This window comes from Aquarana catesbeiana, linkage group LG05, assembly GCF_042186555.1.
Source record: "Aquarana catesbeiana isolate 2022-GZ linkage group LG05, ASM4218655v1, whole genome shotgun sequence".
Classification (NCBI taxonomy): domain Eukaryota; kingdom Metazoa; phylum Chordata; class Amphibia; order Anura; family Ranidae; genus Aquarana; species Aquarana catesbeiana.
This window is the reverse complement of record NC_133328.1, coordinates 144,979,572-145,002,527: the sequence shown is the minus strand read 5'-3', so window position 1 is coordinate 145,002,527 and position 22,956 is coordinate 144,979,572. Positions and strand designations below refer to the sequence as shown.

At 44.1% G+C, this 22,956-nt stretch overlaps 1 protein-coding gene across 5 annotated transcripts in view; it reads right to left on the bottom strand.

The window, feature by feature from the left end:
* The window catches only part of RARB (retinoic acid receptor beta), a 1,235,115-nt gene that overhangs the window by 340,197 nt on the left and 871,962 nt on the right, over positions 1-22,956 (bottom strand). The window contains exon 1 of one of the 5 annotated variants that reach the window (XM_073630255.1): positions 18,854-18,872. The exons of the other annotated variants lie outside the window; for them this stretch is intronic. The gene's annotated coding sequence lies outside the window, so the exon portion shown is untranslated. Of the gene's footprint in view, positions 1-18,853; positions 18,873-22,956 lie in introns of those variants that run through there. 5 annotated transcript variants of the gene reach the window in all.

The window sequence follows — 22,956 nt, the reverse complement described above, 5'->3', positions numbered from 1 at the left end:
CAACAGAGATGTCCTTTGGGGAGTCTTCTTCCATTACTCTAATGCCTGCTATTATTCTAACGATGCCATCAAGAAGCATACCAAAGTTTTTATTTTCGGTTTTTGTTTATACTAATAACGAAAACGGTCTACATATATGAGTGGAAGACCTCATGCACGCTGGATGTTTTTTAACGTTACTGTTAGGGGCATTTTGCGTTTGTTTTTTTTTTTCTGCCTCTAAACACCCCTGCATGTTATTCTATGTGTCCATGCAGGCATATTGATTTAGAGGCAGAAAAAACCCCACTATCAGCACATCTGGGAGCAGCAAAAAAGCATTTAATGCATGTAAATGTGTGTTAGCGCTAGGTGCGTCAAGTGCTTGAGTGTTAAAGGGTTTGTTAACCCATCCATATATAACTATGCCAGCCCCTCTATAAGAGGCTGGCATAGCACACTGTGTCTGTAGTTTTAAAAAAACGAGCAGTGCAAATATCTAATTTGAGCTGTCTTCAGGCCGGTCACATCACTTGCGGCCGCTTTACAGCTCTGATCTATTGTTTCTGCGGGAGGGGCCATAATCGCCCTCTGACGTCAGCCGGTGAGATCACGTGGCCGCTCGTCTCCTCCACAGAAGCCGTGTCTCATAGCTCTATAGCGGTCGCGAGTCACGTGACCGGCCTGAAGACAGCTGAAATTAGGTATTTACACTGCTCGTTTTTTTAACTACAGACACAGTGTGCTATGCCAGCCTCTAATAGAGAAGCTGGCAGTGAAAATGTTTTAATTTTATTCTACAAGAATAGCGGGGGGGGGAGGCGGTGAAGGGCCAGACGGAGACAGACACAGAGGGGGATGACAGGCAGGGAGGAGTGGGGAGAGAGGACAGCAGAGAGGACAGCATATGACGGAGGGCTGCAATTAGACCACGATGATCAGGGCGGAGCTACCCTTGTTATCATGGTCTATTTAGAGAGGGTATACAGGAAGTGGCAAATTCAGTTTTTTTTTTTACAATTTAGAGGGGGGCAGATTACACAGCACAAGCGCTGTGCTGTGTAATCTGCTTTAAGGGACCAGGATCTGAATATTTTTTGGGGGGGTTATGAAACACTTTAATTCATTTCAATGGCTATTCTGGCTAATGAAATGAATCAACGCCAAGGCACTTGATGAGCCTAAACGTGTCTAGATGTGTTTACTACGGTCAAGTGTTTTTTTTTCTGCAAAATCCCTCTTGCCAGGAGGAAAGGTATCTAGGAGAGATGGGCAAATGCCTTGTGTGCAAGAGGAAGTATGGCATACATATATGTTGAGTGTGTAGACTAAAAATTGTTGCACAAAAAATTTCAGTCTAAACATAAACTTTCTGTATGAACAAAATGGGATGCTGCTCTACCAACCAGATGTTTAAAAATCAGTATATGGCCTCAGCCAGTGCTACTCCACTGGCCATGCCCCCTTTCCAATGCCTTTCGTCCCACCCACTGGACCTCTATGACTAAGCACCAGTGGGTGGGTAAAAAGCATCAGAGGGCATGGCCAGTGGAGTAGTGCTGGTTGAGGCCATATACTCAAAAACATCTGGTCGGTTGAGTAGAGTCCCATACTTTTCATATCAGCACTTATGGATTAGTGAAACTGGATGCCTGCTTCTTTTTTCTGAGCTCCAGCGGGGTAGCGATTTGTGCCTTGGGCTTCGAGTGGCCCTCCATCCTTTTCAAGGTCGCAGTAAACATTCAAACAGTAAACATGGTGAGTATTTTGCAGTTCTCATTTGTTTTTGAAAGTGAAGAAATAAAATAAAAATGTACTTTTCTTTCTTCTTTTTTTCAGGTTTCAAAACTTTGTGACAAAAAGCGAGATCTGCAAAATACTCAACATGCCTCTCAGCAAATAGCTTGGGGTGTCTACTTTCCAAAATGGGGTAATTTGGGGGGGGGGGGTTGTGCTATCTGGGCATTTTATGGCCTCCGAAACTGTGATAGGTAGTGAGGAGTGAAATCAAAAATTTACGCCCTTAGAAAGCCTGAAGGCAGTGATTGGTTTTCGTGGTTCTGTACACGGTTATACCACGTACACACGGTTGGATTTTCCAATGGGAAATGTTCGATGGGAGCTTGTTGTCAGAAATTCCGACCGTATGTAGGCTCCATCGGACATTTTCCATCAGAATTTCGGACAAACAAGATTTGAGATCTGGATCTCAAATTTTCCAACAACAAAATCCATTGTCAAAAATTCCGATCATGTGTACACAATTCCGACGCACAAAGTTCCACGCATGCCGCACTGGCTATTGAACTTAATTTTTCTCGGCTCGTCATACGTGTTGTACGTCACCGCGTTCTTAGAGATTGGAATTTCCAACAAGATTTGTGTGACCGTGTGTATGCAAGACAAATTTGAGCCAACATCCGTCGGAAAAAATGTTTTTTTGTTATTGGAATGTGCGATCGTGTGTACGCGGCATTAGACTGCCAAAAAGTCTCACACATGTGGTATCCCCATACTCAGGAGAAGCAGCAGAATGTATTTTGGGGTGTAATTCCACAAATAACCATAGCATTTTTGAAATTTGGGTACAGCATTGCATGACTGCGCAATTACCAGTTAAAGCAGCGCGGTGCCAAATTGTAAAACGTGCTCTGATCATTGAGCAGCCAAATCTTCCGGGGCTGAACTGGTTAATATATACAGTGTCTCACAAAGTGAGTACACCCCTCACATTTTTGTAAATATTTTATTATATTTTTTCATGTGACAACACTGAAGAAATTACACTTTGTTACAATGAAAAGTAGTGAGTGTACAGCTTGTATAACAGTGTAAATTTGCTGTTTCCTCAAAATAACTCAACACACAGCCATTAATGTCTAAACCGCTGGCAACCAATGTGAGTACACCCCGAAGTGAAAATGTCAAAATTGGGCCCAAAGTGTCAATATTTTGTGTGGCCACCATTATTTTCCAGCCGTGACTTAACCCTCTTGGGCATGGAGTTCACCAGAGCTTCAAAGGTTGCCACCAGAGTCCTCTTCCACTCCTCCATGATGACATCATGGAGCTGGTGGATGTTAGAGACCTTGTGCTCCTCCACCTTCCGGTTTAGGATGCCCCATAGATGCTCAATAGGGTTTAGGTCTGGAGACATTTTTGGACAGTCCATCACCTTTACCTTCAACTTCTTTAGCAAGGCAGTGGTCATCTTGGAGGTGTGTTTGGGGTCATTATCATGTTGGAATACTGCCCTGAGGCCCAGTCTCCGAAGGGAGGGGATCATGCTCTGCTTCAGTATGTCACAGTACATGTTGGCATGTTGGCAATGAACTGTAGCTCCCCAGTACCGGCAGCACTAATGCAGCCCCAGACCATGACACTCCCACCACCATGCTTGACTGTAGGCAAGACACACTTGTCTTAGTACTCCTCACCTGGTTGCCGCCACACACTCTTGACACCATCTGAACCAAATAAGTTTATCTTGGTCTCATCAGACCACAGGGCATGTTTCCAGAAATCCATGTCCTTAGTCTGCTTGTCTTCAGCAAACTGTTTGAAGGCTTTCTTGTGCATAATCTTTATGTAGAGCAATAATTCTTTTTTTCAGATCCTCAGAGAGTTCTTTGCCATGAGGTGCCATGTTGAACTTCCAGTGACCAGTATGAGAGAGTGAGAGCGATATCACCAAATTTAACACACCTGCTCCCTATTCACACCTGAGACCTTGTAACACTAACGAGTCACATGACACCGGGGAGGGAAATGGCTAAATTTGGACATTTTCACTTAAGGGTGTACTCACTTGCCAGCGGTTTAGACATTAATAGCTGTGTGTTGAGTTATTTTGAGGTGACAGCAAATATATACTGTTATACAAGCTGTACACTCACTACTTTATATTGTAGCAAACTGTCATTTCTTCAGTGTTGTCACATGAAAAGATATAATAAAATATTTACAAAAATGTGAGGGGTGTACTCACTTTTGTCAGATACTGTATATACTGTTCAACCACATCCCAAAGGTGCTCCATTGGATTGAGATCTGGTGACTGTGGAGGCCATTGGAGTACTCATTGCCATGTTTAAGAAACCAGTTTGAGATGATTTGAGCTTGGTGACATTATGCATTACCCTGCCAGAAGTAGCCATCAGAAGATGGGTACACTGTAGTCATAAAGGGATGGACATTGTCAGCAGCAATACTCAAAAGTGGCTCAAAGTGTGCCAAGAAAATTTCCCCCACACCATTACATCACTACCACCAGCCTGAACCGTTGATACAAGGCAGGATGGATCCATGCTTTCATGTTGTTTACCCCAAATTATGACCATCTGAATGTTGCAGCTGAAATCGAGACTCATCAGACCAGGCAATGTCTTCTATTGTCCAATTTTGTAGCCTCAGTTTCTTTTGCTTAGCTAACAGGAGTGACACCCCTTGTGGTCTTCTGCTGCTGTAGCCCATCTGCTTCAAGGTTCAATGTGTTGTGCATTCAGAGATGGTATTCTGCATACCCTGGTTGTAACGAGTGGCTATTTGAGTTACTGTTGCTTTTCTATCATCTCTGCCCATTCACCTCTGACCTTTGACATCAACAAGGCATTTTCCTCCATGCAACTGCCACTCACTGGATATTTTCTCTTTCTCTGACCATTCTCTGTAAACCCTAGAGATGGTTGTGCATGAAAATCCCAGTAGATCAGCAGTTTTGTAAATACTTAGACCAGCCCATCTGGCACCAACAACCATGCCCACGTTCAAAGTCACTTAAATCCCCTTTCTTCCCCATTCTGATGCTCGGCTTCATCTTCACCACGTCTAGATGCCTAAATGCATCGAGTTGCTATCATGTGATTGGCTGATTAGTGATTTGTGTTACCAAGCAATATAGGTGTACCTAATAAAGTGGCTGGTGAGTGTGTGTATATAGTACCATGTCACCAGTAGGGCCCTCTAACTCTCTCGCCTTTATTATGTGTTGTAATTGAACGGACTCCCTTCATACTTTAAAGCACTACTCAGACTGTTGGCTCTAAATAAGTCCAGTATGATAATATAAAAATATTATCAAGAATCTTTTTTAAATTCATGAACTGCGGCAGAGATATTAGGTTTAATCAGTATCAAAACAGATGCAAGCCCTCTGAATAGATAATCATATGAAACATATATAAACTATGTATGGTTTATTTTAGGCCAATATGTCTGCTGGCTTGGCAGTAAGTGGGATAATGCTGAAACATTATAGCTGTAATCATGATTAACCTCAGAGGAGACAATGGTGTGATCTGAACATTCCTGGCCAGAAAGTGGAATTTTAATGGGAAAGCTGAGATGTTTATCAGTGAGACATTGTTGATGTCTGAGACACTGCTGATAGTACTAATAACAAAATCAAGACCATAGGAAATCGAATGTGCTCAAAATACTAATACTGTTCTGAATCCATTATCAATTACCATGGACATACAATATATAAAGTCCTAATAAGAAAAGTTTTAGCCCTGGTTAACACCATTGTGGCTTTGAAATCAGATCAGTGCAATTTGGATCTGCAATTTCATTGTGGCTTGCGACTTCATTTAACAGAAGTCAATGCAAGTTACAATGAAATTGCAGAAAAGTAGTCCAGGAACCTTTTTCAAAGTTGTTGCGACTTGAATGGCTCCATTGCCGAAAATAGGCTGTGATTTTTCATGTGATTTTGAACTGTCAAATTGGTGTGAATGAGGGCTTAGGGTTCCTTCACACTAGAATGCAGTGAGGGAAACTCAAGTTCCCTTCATTGTTACAGCACTGTATTCCAAATGCAGTGGGTGTGTGATCTGCTGCGAGTGTCAACACAGATCCCAAACACAGTGTGTCTGCCTGCACTGGATTATACTGTACCATAGTACCAGGCAATTCGGTTGTAGTGAGTTTTTGAAAAGTAGTACATGCACTACTTTTAGTGAGATCAGTGCTATTTCACCCGTTCAAATGAACAGGCTAAGAATCGCATTGCACTGAATCGCACAGGAATGCGGGCCGCGTTCCTATGCGATTCAGGTGTAAACCAGCCCTTCATGACATCGCCATATTCGCTATGAACCTATGCAACTCTATTGTTTGGGCGCAAACATACAAAACCCTAAAGCCCCGTACACAGGGGCCAAATGTCAGCTTCTACGGACAAGAATGCTGGAAAACCAGCAGCCGACCGACTCCCGATCTGAGTACTGAGAGCTCTAACCGGAGTGTTCTGGTGGTGGGGGGGGGGGGGGGGTGAGGAGATTGCTGTACTAATGTTGGATAGTTAGTACAGCGGCTTCGACTTGAGCTGTCAGCTTTTTTTCGTTCAGCCAAAACTATTATGCCGCGTACACATGGTCGGATTTTCCAACGCGAAATGTTGGATGTGAGCTTGTTGTCGGAAAGTACAACCGTGTGTATGCTCCACAGAACATTTGCTGTCAGACTTAAATGTTTAACAAATGTTTGCTAGCAGGTTCTCAAATTTTCCGCCAACAAAACTTTGTTGTCGGAAAGTCCAATAATAATCTAGCGCAAAATAAAAAACGCAAAAAGAAAAGCATGAATCAACACTCACCAAACTTCTACTAACACAAAATTAGCAGACGGAGCCCAAAGGGTGTCGCTAAAGAGCTGAAAAACCATGTAGTACGTCTAGTACGTCACTACGTTCGTAATTGTTGGCCAACATTTGTGTGACCATGTGTATGCAAAACAAGTTGGAGCCAACAACCTTCAAACAATATTCTATGGTTTTGTTGTCGGAAAGTCGGATCGTGTGTACGGGGCATTAGTGTGTACCAGGCTTAAATGGCCCCATCCTATCCCCCAGTGTGATGACAGATATAGTAGGAAAAGTGAAAGATTCTCTTTACACACCCCTACATCAAGGAAAGCTTTCCTAGGTTACACATCCAGCTTTTGGCGGTCATTCCTAAATAGAATCTTTACAACTGTTGTCTTGGTAGAAAGCTGTGACAATGGACATTATTACATTAGAGTCCATGCAAAAACTAAAATCCCTGGATCTATAGACACACCCAATCTAACACTAACCTATCTATCCCTGTAAAGAAAAAATGAGTATACATACCTTTTTGGAAGCCGATCTGACCCGCTCCATCCCGATCTCCAGCGGCGGAAGCTCTGACAACTGTAGTGAAATGAATGGGAAGTGACGGCTTCCAAAAAGGTATGTATACTCATTTTTTTTTTTACTGGGATAGAGAGGTTAGTGTTATGCCCCATACACACGATTGGATTTTCCAACAACAAATGTTGGATGTGAGCTTGTTGGCTAGCAGGTTCTCAAATTTTCCGCCAACAAATGTTTGTTGTCAGAAAGTCCGATCGTGTGTACACAAGTCCATTGCACAAAAGTCCATGCATGCTCGGAATCAAGTACAAGCCAGAAGCACTCAGTCTTGTAAAACTAGCGTTCGTAATGGAGATATCACGTTCTTGTACGTAACCACGTTCATAATTGTTGGCCAACATTTGTGTGACCGTGTGTAGCCAAGACAAGTTGGAGCCATCAACCTTCGAACAAAAATCCACGGTTTTGTTGTCGGAAAGTCTGATCGTGTGTACAGGGCATTAGCTCTGTGGTGTCTATAGATGCAGGGATTTTAGTTTTTGCATGGACTTTCACTTTAATCATTTTGTACAGGAACTGTTACATGTGATAGCAAGAGCAATGATAAGTGTCACGTTTCTTCTCCAACCGCAACCGCAGTACTAGCAGTAAGACCTACTGAGCATGTACTTGTTAACGTCTCTATGCAAACAACTGAGCCTAAACTGTCAAAGTCATTTCTTAATGCCATTTTAAATGATTAAAAAAAATGCTCACATACTATATTAAGGAACACAGCACATAAGCTGGGGAGTACTTTTATCTTTAATAAATGTATATATGCATTGCTGGGGGTGAAAAGCGAAAGCTACACATATGCACACACATCTGTGAACAATGCAACTCCTGAAAGATCTAGGTAACCTAAACCTTGAAGCTGTTGCTCACATTTCAAAAGCAATTTTTTAATTGACCAGAGACAGATTAGGGACACCTGGGGATAAGACGCGTCCTTGCACTGTACTTATAACTTATCATCGATGAAATAAGAATACCTATTTGTAGGTCAAAAATAATTTGTGACTATACATATTTCACTTTTGTTTTGTTTTTTTAGCAATCTCAAGTTATTCAATTCTGTTTTTGATAAAATATGAGATACGGTATGTTAAATCCTTTCCTTGACTTGGATTCAAGCCCTTTCACTGCTAACATCCATTTTGGCCTTCAGGGATGCCATGAATGGTCAGGTTGAGAATTAAATGTTGTTTGAAGCCATTTGTTTGTAGTACAATGTTGAGTTTAATTAATAACTGCAAGCCACTAAGGCCAAAGGAGAAACATGTCTTGTTATAATGTTCAGCAAATATTACCATTCAGCTTCATTTAATCTAAAGCTGACCATTGAGAGATCGAAATTCGGCTAGTTCAAAAGGACCATTTAACTCAGAATAAACACAGCCACTTGTTTTTGCATACTTGCCCCAGGTAAGCAACACAAAGAATTGAAGCATAAATGTAGGCAGGTGCAGTCTGTAGTCCCCACTGTAGGTGGCATTGGACTGAAGTGACAATGAAGAAGGGAAGGAAGTCGTGAGGAACCTGGTTCTTCTATGACATTCTGCACTAGGGAGGCAGCTGTCTGATTGGACGCTGGCGCATCATGTGACCTAGGTGGTCATCTTGGGTCAGAGCAGAATCTAATGAATGCAAGAATGTAAACCCTCACATATACACAATGAAGTGAATTGCCTCAGATGAAATGCAGAGATGAAACAAATCCTTCTACATATGTTTTACTTGTATACCTGATGTCTTCCACTTTCTACACCCTTTGAGAAGTGCAGTTTGTGTTAAAAATCTGTCTTCATCTTTCAGTAGTACATAGGGGTGGGTGGGGAGACTTGACAATGTGTGAGAGCTGATTGGAGGAAAGGGACACACCCCTCCCTCCACATAGGCAGAGGAACGAAGGAACATGCAGAGCTGTATTCTGACTAGACAAGCTCCCTGCTTATCTCCCTCTAAGCTCCCTTTCCAACACAAATTTTTAGCTCATGCTATCTCATGTGTCGGAGAACTTCTCAGTAGTGACTCATGCAGATAACAGAGGAACAAAGCACTAGAGAGAAATGACACTCAGAGCTTTGGAGAGAGACAAGTAAACACTACAGATATATGTGATTAGTTCAAATTTCATGAATGGGGTTTACAACCACTTTAAGACTCCGGTTCCTGGGTTTGGAACGCTTTGTGTGAGGGGCTAGTGTAGGGACACGTTCCTCGTCTGGAAGGGGCAGTATATGGCGGCAGGGAAATGATCCTGAGAAGTAGGGAAAATATAGGGGCTACGCTATCTCCTCGTAGGAAGCCTCCCGTTTGGGTGTGGACTGGCCAGGCCGCATTCCCGCTCATCATTGCAGAAGCTTTCATTTCAAGATCACGATCCTTTGCTATAGTTTTTAAGTGGCTCCAGTTGGCTGTGCCTACCCACTAAGCCTGATTGTATGTTTTTGGAAATTTCTCAATACTGTATACTGTTCTCTTCCACCTCGGCCTCTGCTTGTTCTCTTTGCCGCTGGTGCACCATGCTGCACCCTTCCTACACTTGGCAGCATTGAGCAGGATATGCCCCTTTTCGCAGCTGGTGTGGAAGGAGGAGCGGGGACCACTATGGTACTCTCAGAAACGATCTTGGCTCTAGTGCCCAAGTTTATCGGGTCAAACATCTCTCTATCAGAGTGAGAGGAGAGACTGGAGAGTGGCGCTCAGCTGTATCAAGTCCCTACCCGCCTGATTGTGGACCTGGTCATTAACTCCTTAGAGAATGATGCTCGTCGAGCTTTCCGGGCAACCCTAGAACGAATTGTGGCATGCCTGGAAGGCCTGTTTGGGGAAAATGTGACAGTTACAGAACTGAGATGCAGAGTTTTCATCCGCAAGCAGCAACAATAGCTTCACCCACTTTGCGTTAGCCCTCCAAAATCTTTGTAAGCATGTGCATGGCTGTGTCGACATAAGCGCCTCAGATAAGTTACTGCCAGACCAGTTTGTGGTAGGGATGAAGGCCGGACCTGTCAGGAGAGCCTTGCAGGAACAAGTAAGAGTGCAACCCTCCCTCACCTTTAATTACATTGTCGTGGAGGAAGTTGCGCAGGCGAAGGAGGTTGCAGAAGCAACTGTTGCTGTGACAAAGAAACATGGATCGTTGTATGTAAAGGAGGAGGCCTTGGCATCTTCCCCCTGTCAGCCATGCAGACCGCCATCAGGGAACTAACCCAGAACATGGCCTCCATGAGGCAAGAATCCGCTGCGGAGAGACCCAGATGAAGACCGGAAGTCAATCCAATCCTAGTGGCGGGAACTGCAACAGCAAGTGTTTTACGCCCTGAAGCCAGGCAGGCACCAGCTGCCTATGTTTTTCCTCTAATCTATTTTGGGTGTATGGAGAGCAGTTTAAAATAGAAGTGTGTTTTTTTCACCTTTTATACTTACCTAGGTGGATGCAGCATGGGACCGATGTTGCATCTGTTCCCTGGCGCCTCTGCACTGAGAACCGAGCGATCAAACACCGCTGATGGCTCAGTTCTCACAGATCCCCCAAATGAAAGCTGCTGATTGTCAATCAGCAGCTCTCCTCTCTGCTCCTCCATGCTCACTGGAGCACTGAGCTGTGGAGGGGCGGGGAGTGGCCGTCTCAGGCTCTCAGCAGTTTGCCAGACTTCATTGTCGTGATGATGCGGTGCCTAGACTTATTCCAGTGACGTCAGCAGAGAGCGGACTTGAGACCAATCTCTGCTGAAAACGGGTCACAGGAGTGCAAAACGAATTGCACTCCTGTGATCCTTAGGAGAAGCCCAGCCAAATGAGCTCAGGCTGGACTCCTTTAAATCTCAGGCCCAGGCCTGAGTTTTTTTTAAGCTGCTGCCAAATGACCTACTCCCACTCCTATTCTATGCTTTTTAAAAATAAATTGGTATGCATGCAGAAACCAGTGGATATCTGCACATGCACACAAATGTCACCAGCTTATGATGAATGGGCACTGTAGTGCCCCACAACATTTGTGCACTTGTGCCTACATCCACAGTGGCTTACTAACACAGTGCCTAGTCTATAAGACCCCAAATCCCTCCTCTGCCGTAGATTGGTGTTTTTGAATACTCTCAATTTTCAAAAAATAGCACAGTTGACATCCAGGTAAACCAAGTGATGTCATGTCATTGCTTTGGGTTGCCATAGTAGAGACCCAATCAAAGCCAATCCTGGCTTTGTATGGGTCTCTGACTAGCCAGCAGATGCGCCAGCTAGTAGCTCAGGTCTCCCAGTGGGACGGGAGAGCATGAGCAAGCTGCAGATGGCGACAGGGGGGACGTCCCCTCCCGCTGCTTGTAATAGCCATTGAGTTGCTAGTTAGCTGCTCCGATTGCTATTACAAGAGCCGACCGTCTGTTTTAAAAAACGGTTAAAGAGTGGAGAGTGCAGTCTAGAGTCAGTCTGTTAGCTGGGAGAAGGGAGAAGGGAGGAGAAGGGGTGTGCCTTGTCACCCTAGGGTACAGGGCTGTGTGTTTCTGTTGATGCAAGCAGTTTAGGGAGAGACAACGCTAATCACTGTATGCAAGATTGCCTCCACAAGATGCTGAAGGAGAGGGGAGCCACCCTGAAACAGAAAATCTGGGCAGAAGTCAGGGTACCAATTTACACTGGAACAAAAGCAATCATTAAAGTGGTTCTAAAAGCTGATGGTAAAAAAAAAAACCTTCAGTCTGCCCCCCCAATATTTACCCTAGACGATCTCCATCCAGCGATGTGCGTGAGAGCAGCTGCTCTCCTGGGTCTCTGTCTTGATTGGCTCAGACACAGCAGTGGGATCGGCTTCCTCTGCTGTCAATCACAGCTCACAGCCAGTGAGGAGCGAGCGGGGGCAGGGCTAAGCCCCATTCTGTGTGTCTTATGGACACACAGAGCAGGGCTCGGGAGTGAGCACACGAGTGCCCCTATAGCAAACAGCTTTCTATAGGGGCACTCAGAGAAGAGGAGGGGCTGGGGGAGGGGGGCTAGAGAGACCCGAGAAGAGGAGGATCGAGGCTGCTCTGTGCAAAAGCACTACACAGAGCAGGTAAGTAAAACATGATTTTTTATTTAAAAAAAAAAACAAAAAACCTTTAATATCACTTTAAAAGGTAAAGAAGTTGCTTACTCTATACAAAATACTGAATGAGCTGTTAAAAGTGCTTAAAATTTGAAGGCTTAAAGTCACTGTATTTTTTTTTTGTATTATTAAAATAAAAAGTTGTACTTACCCGCTCTGTGAAATGGAATTACACAGAGCAGTCTCTTACCTCCTGCCAGCGTTGCTTGCTCCTCCTTTCCTGTAGGTGCCCCCACAGCAAGCCATATACTAAAAGGGCACCCCATGGGGGCATGCTGTCAAGCCACACTGTGTGCATCCATAAACATACACAGAGTGGCTCAGCCACGCCCCCTGGCCCCTCCTCATAGGATTTAATTAACAGTAATGGGAGCCTATGGATCCTGCAAAACTAGGAAGGGAAGGGAGAGGAGCTGCAGCTGGGACAGTGCTGTATCGTGAGAGGAGTCAGGTAAGTGTTTAGGGATGGGGGGGGGGGCAGGGGGGAGGTAGTGGGGAGTGTTTTACCTTAACGCAGGGAATTAATATCACTTTAAGCCCAGGTTCATACTAGTGCGATCTCAGACATTGCATATGATTTCCGATCACATGCGATGCCTGAGCAATGCTAGTTCAGCCATACAGTTGTGTGGCTGAACTTGCATTGGATTTGCACAGAAAAAGGTGCAGGGACTTTGTTCTCACCCATGCGATCCTATTCCTGTCCGAATCCACAATTCGCACTGCGATCTGTGAACCGATCTTGGGATATCATCCCTGCTGGAAGCCGTGGTTCCTCCTACCGGCAAAAACATCACTACACAGCACAATAGTAACGCAAGGGCCAGTGGGAGGAACCACAACGGAGTGAGTAAGCTGTGAGCAAACAGTACAATATTACACCAACACAAACGCACAAACTAACTTGCATTGGATTTGCACAGAAAAGGGTGCAGGGACTTTTTTCCCCCACACTGGAATCAGATCGCATGGGTGTTCTCACCAATGCGATCCTATTCCTGTCCGAATCCACAATTCGCACTGCGATCTGTGAACCGATCTGGGGGTATCATTAACATTGAATTGGCACCAGCAGAGGTTCACAGAAGGCAGTGCGGACTGCATGCGGGAGAGATCCCACATTGCACAAGTGTGAACTTTATAAAACTATCATTATAAAAATCGAAAGCATGCCAGTTTATGAAAAATAAGTTAAATAGCAGTTAGGCAGGTGGCAAGCCTATTCTTCTCTTTCTTGCAGAACTATGCTGTTATCTTATAGTCTGAGTACATCATATAGGGGGTTATTTACGAAAAGCAAATCCACTTTGCATTGCAAGTGCACTTGGAAGTGCAGTCGCTCTAAATCTAAGGGGTAGATCTGAAATGAGTGGAAGCTCTGCTGATTTTATCATCCAATCATATACAAGCTAAAATGCTGTTTTTTATTTTCCTTGCATGTCCCCCTCAGATCTACTGCAACTTTACCTTCAAGTGCACTTGCAGTGCAAAGTGGATTTTCCTTTAGTAAATAACCTCCATAGTGTCCCTGCTGGAAGCAGTGGTTCCTCCTACCGGCAAAAACATCACTACACAGCACAAAAGTGACGCAAGGGCCAGTGGGAGGAACCACAACAGAGTGAATAAGCTGTGAGCGTACAGTACAATATTACACCAACACAAACGCACAAACTACACAAACACATCAGCAATGAGGACCCAACTGGGGCGGCAGGCTGGAATCATACAATGTACATGGTGACAGCAGCCTGATGTGTGTTGTGCCACCCCGGGTAGCTGTGCCATTGCAGGCCGTGGGCTCTTGGTTTTGCAGAAATCCAGCGTGGCAGCAGATGCCTTATTGCCACCTGCTCTCAATGAGACATCTCTCCATGTATGGCCAGGTTTATGTTAAACCACCTAGCGTTTTAGTTGAGTGGCTGTAGCAGATTTATAGACAGTTTATATTCATAAATCACAGTTCTATGTGTCAAGACTAAATAGCTCTATACAGTTCAAACTGACTAGCTTTCAAAAGTCAAAGTAATTTGCACTTTATTCATAATATACTACAGGGAATATCCTTTACTTATCCACCTATATATTATAGCTATTTAATTCAAGTATGTCTGTCTTAAGCTTTTAACTGAAAAAAAAAAGAACTGTAATATATACTAGCAGTTGCTTAAGATCCTGCAATTCATTTATTATTCATTGAGGGAAGGCATAAAAGGTATTCCAGATGAAACACATTCATAAGTACTTTATGGAAAACTGAAAGTTATTTTCCTGGTAATTACTGAAATGCCTAATAATGTTCTTATTGTAAACAAAAAGCAATTCAGTAAATCTGTTATACATTTCCTAAAGATCATATTAGGTCGCCCTTTACCCATCCAGTCCTAAGTGGAAGTCATTTGTGTGCACTGGTCATTTCTTTAAGGGCCTGTTCATGGAATCCGTGTTTCGTGCAGTGGCGATCTGCAGTAGGTGTCCATATTAAAGCCGAATTTCAGTCATTTTTTCATCTTTCTATGTATTAAATCGTCTGCCCTTGTTGTTTTAACTTTGGATAGTAAAATGTTTTTTCTGCCCATAAATACCATATGTTTCTTGTCTGGAAAAAAGCCTAGGCTTATGACTTATGACTCTCGTGAGAGTTTGCCATGAAGGGAAGGGGGATGAGTCATAAGAGGGACAATGAGAGCTGCAGAGCTGGAGGTGTGCCTATGTGTAAATCCAGCAAGTGAACAGGCAGCAGCTTCAGCTGCCCACAGCTAAAATGGTTGCAGCCAGACTCAGTGGAGGGAGATTTCTGCAGCATATTTGGCATGTAAAGAATCACAGTATATATAAAATAATATGCAAAGTGGTTGGAGGGAAGCTTCAGAATGGCAAAGATGTTTTTATTGCAAATTATGTGAGCAGACTGCAGTTCCTCTTTAAGTTTATGACATCTCAAACCCAAGTCGCAAACGCAGTGCTTTTTCCTGCATCAGATCGCATGGTACAGAAGCACCAAAGAGTTTCCAAAAGTAGTGCATGCATTACTTTTTGTGTGGTATGATTTGAACCCATTCAAAATCACTGTTCGGTTTACACAACAAACCTTATAAATAAATAAGAAATTCCTTTTTGACACAATCGCATTTTTATTTTTTTTAGAACAACACAACCTTGAAAATGTGAGTGGCTTAGTGGTTAGCACTCCTGCCTTGCGGAACTAAGTTTCTTGGTTTGAATCCCAACCAGGACATTACCGACACGGAGTTTACATGTTCTTCCTGTGTTTGCTTGGGTTTCCTCTCATACCCCAAAGACATGCTGGTGTTGTCTGAATGAACTACAAGCCCCAACATCCCTAGCTGCTGTCGGCTTGTAGTTCTCAATGAACTACCATGGCGCTGTGGAGCACTGCAGTAGTTCATTGAGTCTTCCTTACAGGGGGTATCGGCTTAACCGTATGGGATGTAAGGGTAACCCAATACACTGACAGTTTGCAGGAGACCTGCATGGCATCAGTGATCTGCTGATAGCTGGTTCAATGCTTTCCAGGCTCCTGCAACAAAAAATAATAAATGCACATTTTTTTTACCTGCAAAGAATTTTTTTTGAAAAAGTGAACTTATCCTTTAAGCTTCTTGAGGGCATGGACTGATGTGAATGTGAAGTGTTGCATAAATTGTTGGTGCTATACAAAATACCTGTTATAAATAAAACATTCTCAGATCAAAAAAGTGGAGCTAACCATAGACTCTATTAGAGCATGATAAAAAGCTTATCAAAAGCATTTTACTTTTTTTTTTATTTTTTTTTTATTTGACACCTGACTGCTTTGTAAGACACCCCTCAATTCTATACAAACTTTGACTTCGAGCAATGGGGTTGATTTACTAAAAGCAAACCCACTGTGCACTTTACATATTGCAGTTGCACTCTCCACATGCGATTATTCAAGAACTTAGTAAATGAGGGAGAACTCTGCTGACTTCCATCATCCAATCATGTGCAAGCAAAAATGCAGTTTTTTTTTCCTTGCACGTGATTGGCTATTCTTTGCAAAGTGAAGCTTTACCTCATTTACTAAGATCTGGAGCAACTGCACTTACAGAGTGAAAGTGCACTTTGCAAAGTGCACAGTGTATTTGCTTTTAGTAAATCAACCCCAAAGTCAAGAGTTAACACTTTCTCCTAGTTTCGCCTTCTGTCGATGTGGACATACAAATGCTTCCTTGACACAACCAGGTTTCTGTTAGGAATCCCATAGTAGAGATTCCATTGCCTGTAGTGTTCCTCTTTCCTTGGCTGGTTCAAGGCCTACCGATGAAGCCCATACATAGGGCGAAACACGTATGGGGTGGATCTGCGGATGAGGAGATAGTTATGAGGGTATGATGTATAACGCTGTTGGATGTCCCCATATCCATTGTTAAGCGTATACCAAAGCACTGAGAGTGCTTTAATATGTGTGAGTGCTTTTCTAGGGCTTTTTTAATAAAGAAGGTTTTGATACAGAGAACATTATTAATGCCATTTTGTTTTTATATGTATCCCTGCTTTTGGGTGTGGAGCTGCCAGAGGTGGAGAGGGCTTTAGTGGAGTCGAGGAGACATTGCCCTGAAACGGATAACATATTTGGACCTTGATGTAATATGGGGGTCCACATTTGGAGGTGAGCATATTTATTGTACAGGGTGGCTGCATGCACAACACGGACAGCTCTGGAAGAAACATGTCTGGTTGACGAACGGTTGTTCAGAAACTAACTGAAAAGCACGAAATGAAAAGCGTGAACTGAAAAGCGCAAACTGAAAATCGCAAAATGAAAAGCACGAAATGAAGCGCGAATCAACACTCACCAAACTTCTGCTAACCCAAAATTAGCAGAAAGAGCCCAAAGGGTGGCGCCAAAGAGCTGAAAATCCACGTAATATGTCACTATGTTTGTGTTTGTTGTCCGACAATTCCTTGCCATTTGTATGCAAGACAAAATCCAGGCACACGCCTTTGGACAAAAGTCTGAGGTTTTGTTTGCGGAAAATCCAATCGTGTGTACGAGGTTTAAGTCTCCATTCGCACAGAATCCCAGCAGCAAGAATCTACTGATTCCTGTGACTGGGATTGACAGCAGTGTGCACCAACCCCATACATTGCAATGACAGGCTGTTGGCCACCACAGCTATCTGCACACTTTGTGTGTGTCCAGCTTCAATCACCACAGGTAATCACTGGCTGTGCAAACAGTCATGAACAGCTGTGGCCACTGACAGCCTATCATTGCAGTGTAGAGGCTTGGCAGCCACAGCTATATGCACGCAGCTGTCAATCCCAGCTGCAGGAATCAGCAGCTTTTTGCCGCTGGGGTTTGCAGCAAAGTAATGCACCAATTGCATATGTACACCCCTGGCTGACGCTTTTCCTGCTAATGAGGGAGCAATTCAAAAAATGTTGCTCAACTATGTCGTTTTACTGTCGTTTAACTGCTAGTGTAAACGGGCCCTTAGAGGAGCCTTTCTTAAGCTTTTTACCCCCAAAGAACCCCAAAAATAATTTTCAGGTCTCTGGGAACCCTAACTGATATCAATGGATTTGGGGGAAATGGAAAAATGCCTTATTCATGGGTAGTCAGTAGGGATAATAAAACCCTTATGCCCTGTACACACGATAGGATTTTCCGATGGTAAATGTGTGATAGGACCTTGTTGTCGGAAATTCCGACCGTGTGTAGGCTGCATCACACATTTTCCATCGGAATTTCCGACACACAAAGTTTGAGAGCTTGCTATAAAATTTTACGACAACAAAATCCGTTGTCGGAAATTCCGATCGTGTGTACACAAATCCGACGCACAAAGTGCCACGCATGCTCGGAATAAATTAAGAAACAAAAGCTATTGGCTACTGCCCCGTTTATAGTCCCGAAGTACGTGTTTTTTACGTCATCGCATTCAGAACAATTTCCGACAACTTTGTGTGACCGTGTGTATGCAAGACAAGTTTGAGCCAACATCCGTCGAAAAAAATCCATGGATTTTGTTGTCGGAATGTCCGATCATTGTCCGACCGTGTGTACGGGGCATTACAGTGCTGGTTGGAATGTCACCCTTACAGACAGCTAAAAGGTTAAAGGTATCATGTAGCTGGCTTTGCCAATTGGCATTCGTCTTGCAACTATCCAGGCACCATCCAATGGGAAGTCAAACAGCCACAGCCCAAGGAACCTCTAGCAACCCCTGGAGGAACCCTAGGATTCCATGGAAACCTGGTTGAGAATGGCTGCTTTATGCGGCGTACACACGGCCAGACTTCCCGACAGAAAAAAGTCAGATGGGAGCTTTTGGTCGGATATTCGGACCGTGTATATGCCCTATCAGATTTTTTCTGTTGACATTTCTGACGGACTCAGATATAGAACATGTTCTAAATCTTGCTGACGGAGTTTAGCCCGTTGGCAAGTCCACTTGTGTGTACGCGGCATTAGAGAGTGCTCCCTATTTCTCTCCTCATTGTTAGCTGTTAGCAGATACCTATATCCTGAGAGGGGTTCTAACCCTTCCCTATTTTAAACAGAATATGAAAAAATGTTTGGCTGGACATATACTTTAAAGCTGAACTCTCTGCAAAATAAAAGTATTTGGTGTACATACCTGAATTTGATCCGGTAGCAGTCCCTGTACAGCAGAACTGCAATGTAAGAATAAGCAGTATAAGGAGTCAATCAGTTCATGTGTTGGCAAGAAGCATGCTGATGGGTGGAGGGAGCAGAAAAACAGAGAAATTAGCAAATCACTCTGCTGCTTCTATTAACACTGCCCAATAATTGGCTGTTGCAGGTCCAGGACAACCAGGTCTCAGAGAAAGTAGGTTGAATGATGCTGGTCACAAGACTGAGGACATCTAGTGGCAGAACTAAAGTAATGCAGGGGGATCTCTGAACTGAAGCTGAATATTGCAGCAAGCAATGATTTTATTTAAAGTGTTGCTAAACCCAGGACACTGCATTCACTATATCTGGTCTCTCACAGTACACAGAACAAGGAAATGCAATCATTTTAGTAAATATAAACTGCTAAATACCTTTTCTAATCAGCAGTATATAGCAGTCTTGTGATTTCTATCAGTTCCTGGTGAAGCTTGTAGGAGGAGTTTTCATACTGCACTGAGCTGTCCTATGAGGCTGCAGGGCTCCTGACCCTCTGTCTGGACATGTCTGGACAGTGCCGACTGGCCCTGTGCTGATCACATGCACTCTCCCAAAAAATAGAGAAAAAACCTCTCTAGCAATATACACCAAACTGAGCATGTGCAGCTTGACTCCAAAGGGACTCTGTCTTATCCAAACTTGTCCAGGCGGACAGTGCAGGGAGGGGAGGATCTGTGCATACAGGATCAAGCTGCCTTTTTACACAATGCAGAGGATTAACCCTTTAGGCCTCATGCACCCAAGGCATTTTTACAAATGCTTTTAGCAGCGTCAGATATTTTTTTTGCAGCTTAAAAAAGCCTCTCCATGTTATTCTATGTGTCCATTCACACACAGGATTTTAGGAGCTGTAAGTGGCATAGGTGTTTTCAAGCTGTAAAAAAAAAACGTTCCTAGGACCGGCGTTACAGCTGTAAAAACGTCTGACGCTGGTAAAAGCTGCTAAACGCAGCTTAACGCTAGATACAGCCGCGTGAAGCCTCGTCAAGTGTTTTTTTTTTTACATGTCAAAATTAATGGTTCCCTATGAGAGCCCATTGATTTGAATAGAAGTCGCACCACAAGTCGGATCACAATGATCCGACTTGCGGTGCGGCTTGTGCGCTGAAGATCTTGAAGGGGAACCCTCCCCAAAATGAAAAAAAAAACTGGCATGGGGTTCCCCCCAAGAGCATACCAGACCCTTCAGTCTGGTATGGATTTTAAGGGGAACCCCACGCCAAAGAAACTGACGTGGGGTACCCCCAAAATCTATACTAAACTCTTATCAGAGCATGCAGCCTGGCAGGTTAGGAAAGGGGGGGATGAGCGAGCGCCCCCCCTTTTTGACCATACCAGACTACATGCCCTCAACATGGGGGTGTGCTTTGGTGCTAATGGCACCTTTTCGTTGTGTGCCATTACTTATATAGCCATGGGGTTGACGTCATCAGTATGCCCCGGTGACGTCATCAGTATGCCCCGCTCCTTGTGATGTCACTGCCTGGGGCATGATGTGGCTGTGACGTCACAAGGGGCAGGGCATCCGGATGACGTCACCGGGTGGCCCCACTCCATGGCTATATAAGTAATGGCACACGACGGACCCAGCATTACAGCGGGAGAGAGCATCGGCAGAACACTGGAGGAAGAACAGAGGGAGAAGACAGTGGAGAAACTAGAACCGGCAGAGGGAGAAGACAGGAGAGAGAGGAGAACTGGCAGTGGAAGAAGACATCTGCGGAGAGAGGAGAAGGACCGGAGGATGAAGACATCACATCGCCGGGGGGAGAAGAAATCAGAAGGAGAGGAGACGCCGGAGCTGCTTTAATAAATTACTTTGTCAAAAACCTGTGTACTGTTTTTATTTTTGACACTTTTTTGGGGTGAATGGGTAGGGGTACAATGTACCCCTACTCATTCACCTAGGGTTGGGGGGCTGGGATGTGGGGGCCCTGTGTTAAAGGGGGCTTCCAGATTCCGATAAGTCCTCCGCCCGCAGACCCAGACAAGCAACGGCCAGGGTTGTCGGGAAGAGGCCCTTGTCCCTATCAACATGGGGACAAGGTTCTTCGGGGTTGGGGGGCGCAGGGCCCCCCTGCTCCAAAGCACCCACCCCCCCATGTTGAGGACATGTGGCCTGGTATGACCTGCCGGGCTGAGTGCTCGCATAAGGGTCTAGTATGGATTTTGGAGGGACCCCATGGCAATTCTTTTGGCGTGGGTGTGCCCCTTAAAATTCATACCAGACCGAAGGGTCTGGTATGCTCTTGGAGGGGAACCCCACAAGCCGCACCGCAAGTTGGATCATCATGATCCAACTTGTGGTGTGACTTTTATTCAAATTAATGTGCTCTCATAGGGAACCAATGATTTTGAATAGAGGCAGAGAAACACTGCTAAGAGCTAGCACAGCTAAATGTGCCTTAACACCAATGCAAAAAGCTACTAAAAGCGCGTTTTTACAGTCGCTTTTTCCTGCCGTTGGTAGTGGCTTTGCAGCTCATTTTTTCTAAAGCCCTGTGTGCATGAGGCCTTAGGTTCCACAGTGAGTATAACAAGTAACACTTTCATTTTAAGCCTAGGTTCACATTGATGCGATTTGGCACCTGATTTGACATGTCAAATCACGTGCCAAGTCGCCAGCTATTGTCGGCAATGGCACTGATTCCCCAAAAAAAGTTTCTGTACTGCTTTTGGCAACTTCGGGTGCGATTTGAATAGACATCTGTGCAGGTACCCACACAGATGTCTCTGAAATTGCCCCCCGAAGTCGGACTGACATGCGGGTATGAAATCAATTTCAATCCAGCAGCAGTGTGAACCTAGGCTTAGTTGGTTATTATTTGTATTGTATTATTTTTGGCTGGCGTTCTGCTCTTCAAGCATGTTGTGGCCGTTTACTGGAGCTAACAGCACACCATCATTATACAAAAAAAATTTGATCAAAGCCCTTCCTCTCTTTCTACATGTGGTATCACCCAGGTAATATAAAAAGAAATAGTATTTATTTCTTCTGTTTTATTTAGCTTAGAGAAATCACAAAGATATGTGTAGACTGAGGAGGAAACAATGCTGAAACCGCTGAAATGCAGAACTCTATGTTATTTACACAGGCGAAGGCCTGTTATCTCACATACGATATCAAAGTCATATATTTAGATGTAAACGCCAGCAGCCATAATCACAGACTTTAAAAGAATGTATCATAAAGTAAACAGTCATAAAATCTGAAATATCTCCTTCATATAATTGTGGCAACAACCTGTCCCGGGTAAGTAGTAAGTAATATGTTTGTTCTAGATGTTAAAAGCACACATAGTGAATGTTTGCACAGTGAGTGGCTGCGGGTGCGTGCTTTCAGTAGTGCGAGACGTACTAGACAGGTGCTTATATAATGCAGGAAATATAAACAAGAACTGTATGAGCAGCCAATGTTTAGGATTCCACTGTACCTCTTTCCAGGTATGTACAAGGTATAAATACAATGAGGTGTAACAAAGAGCAGGAGCTCAGCGTGAGGATAAGACAAACCTATATCATAAAACATGGCTGTTTGGCCTTGTAACACAATGAATAATGGAGAAAACACAGCTGCTGGAGTGACATAAAAGGATTTTTATTGCAAGTTTCAATACCACCTACCCATTAATCACCCAACTCCCTTCCTGAGATCTGTAGCTCCTGCAACGACTAACAGAATAGAAAGCGAGTTTCGGCTGAGAAGGCAAGCAGACAAAAGGGATGACTATGTCCTCTGTCAACTGACGCAATGACATCACCTTCGGCAACTAATCAGTTATTAAAAGAGAAGTGCCGGAATGTAAAAAAAAGAAAACACCTGCTGCAGCATCGATCAAAAGCTGTAAGCTGTCCCCTGCTGGCTCTAAGCATGAGAGCTGAGCGATCACGTGACCGCTGACCGCTTAGTTCTCGGTCTCCACTGAGCAGAGAGCAGTGACCGACTCTCTGCTCCCCTCCAGTGCCACTGGGCAGAAGAGGGGGTGGGAGCAGCTGGCTGAGCGTCCTCAGAGGCTGAGCCATCTGCCTGTAAGGCATCTAGTTGGA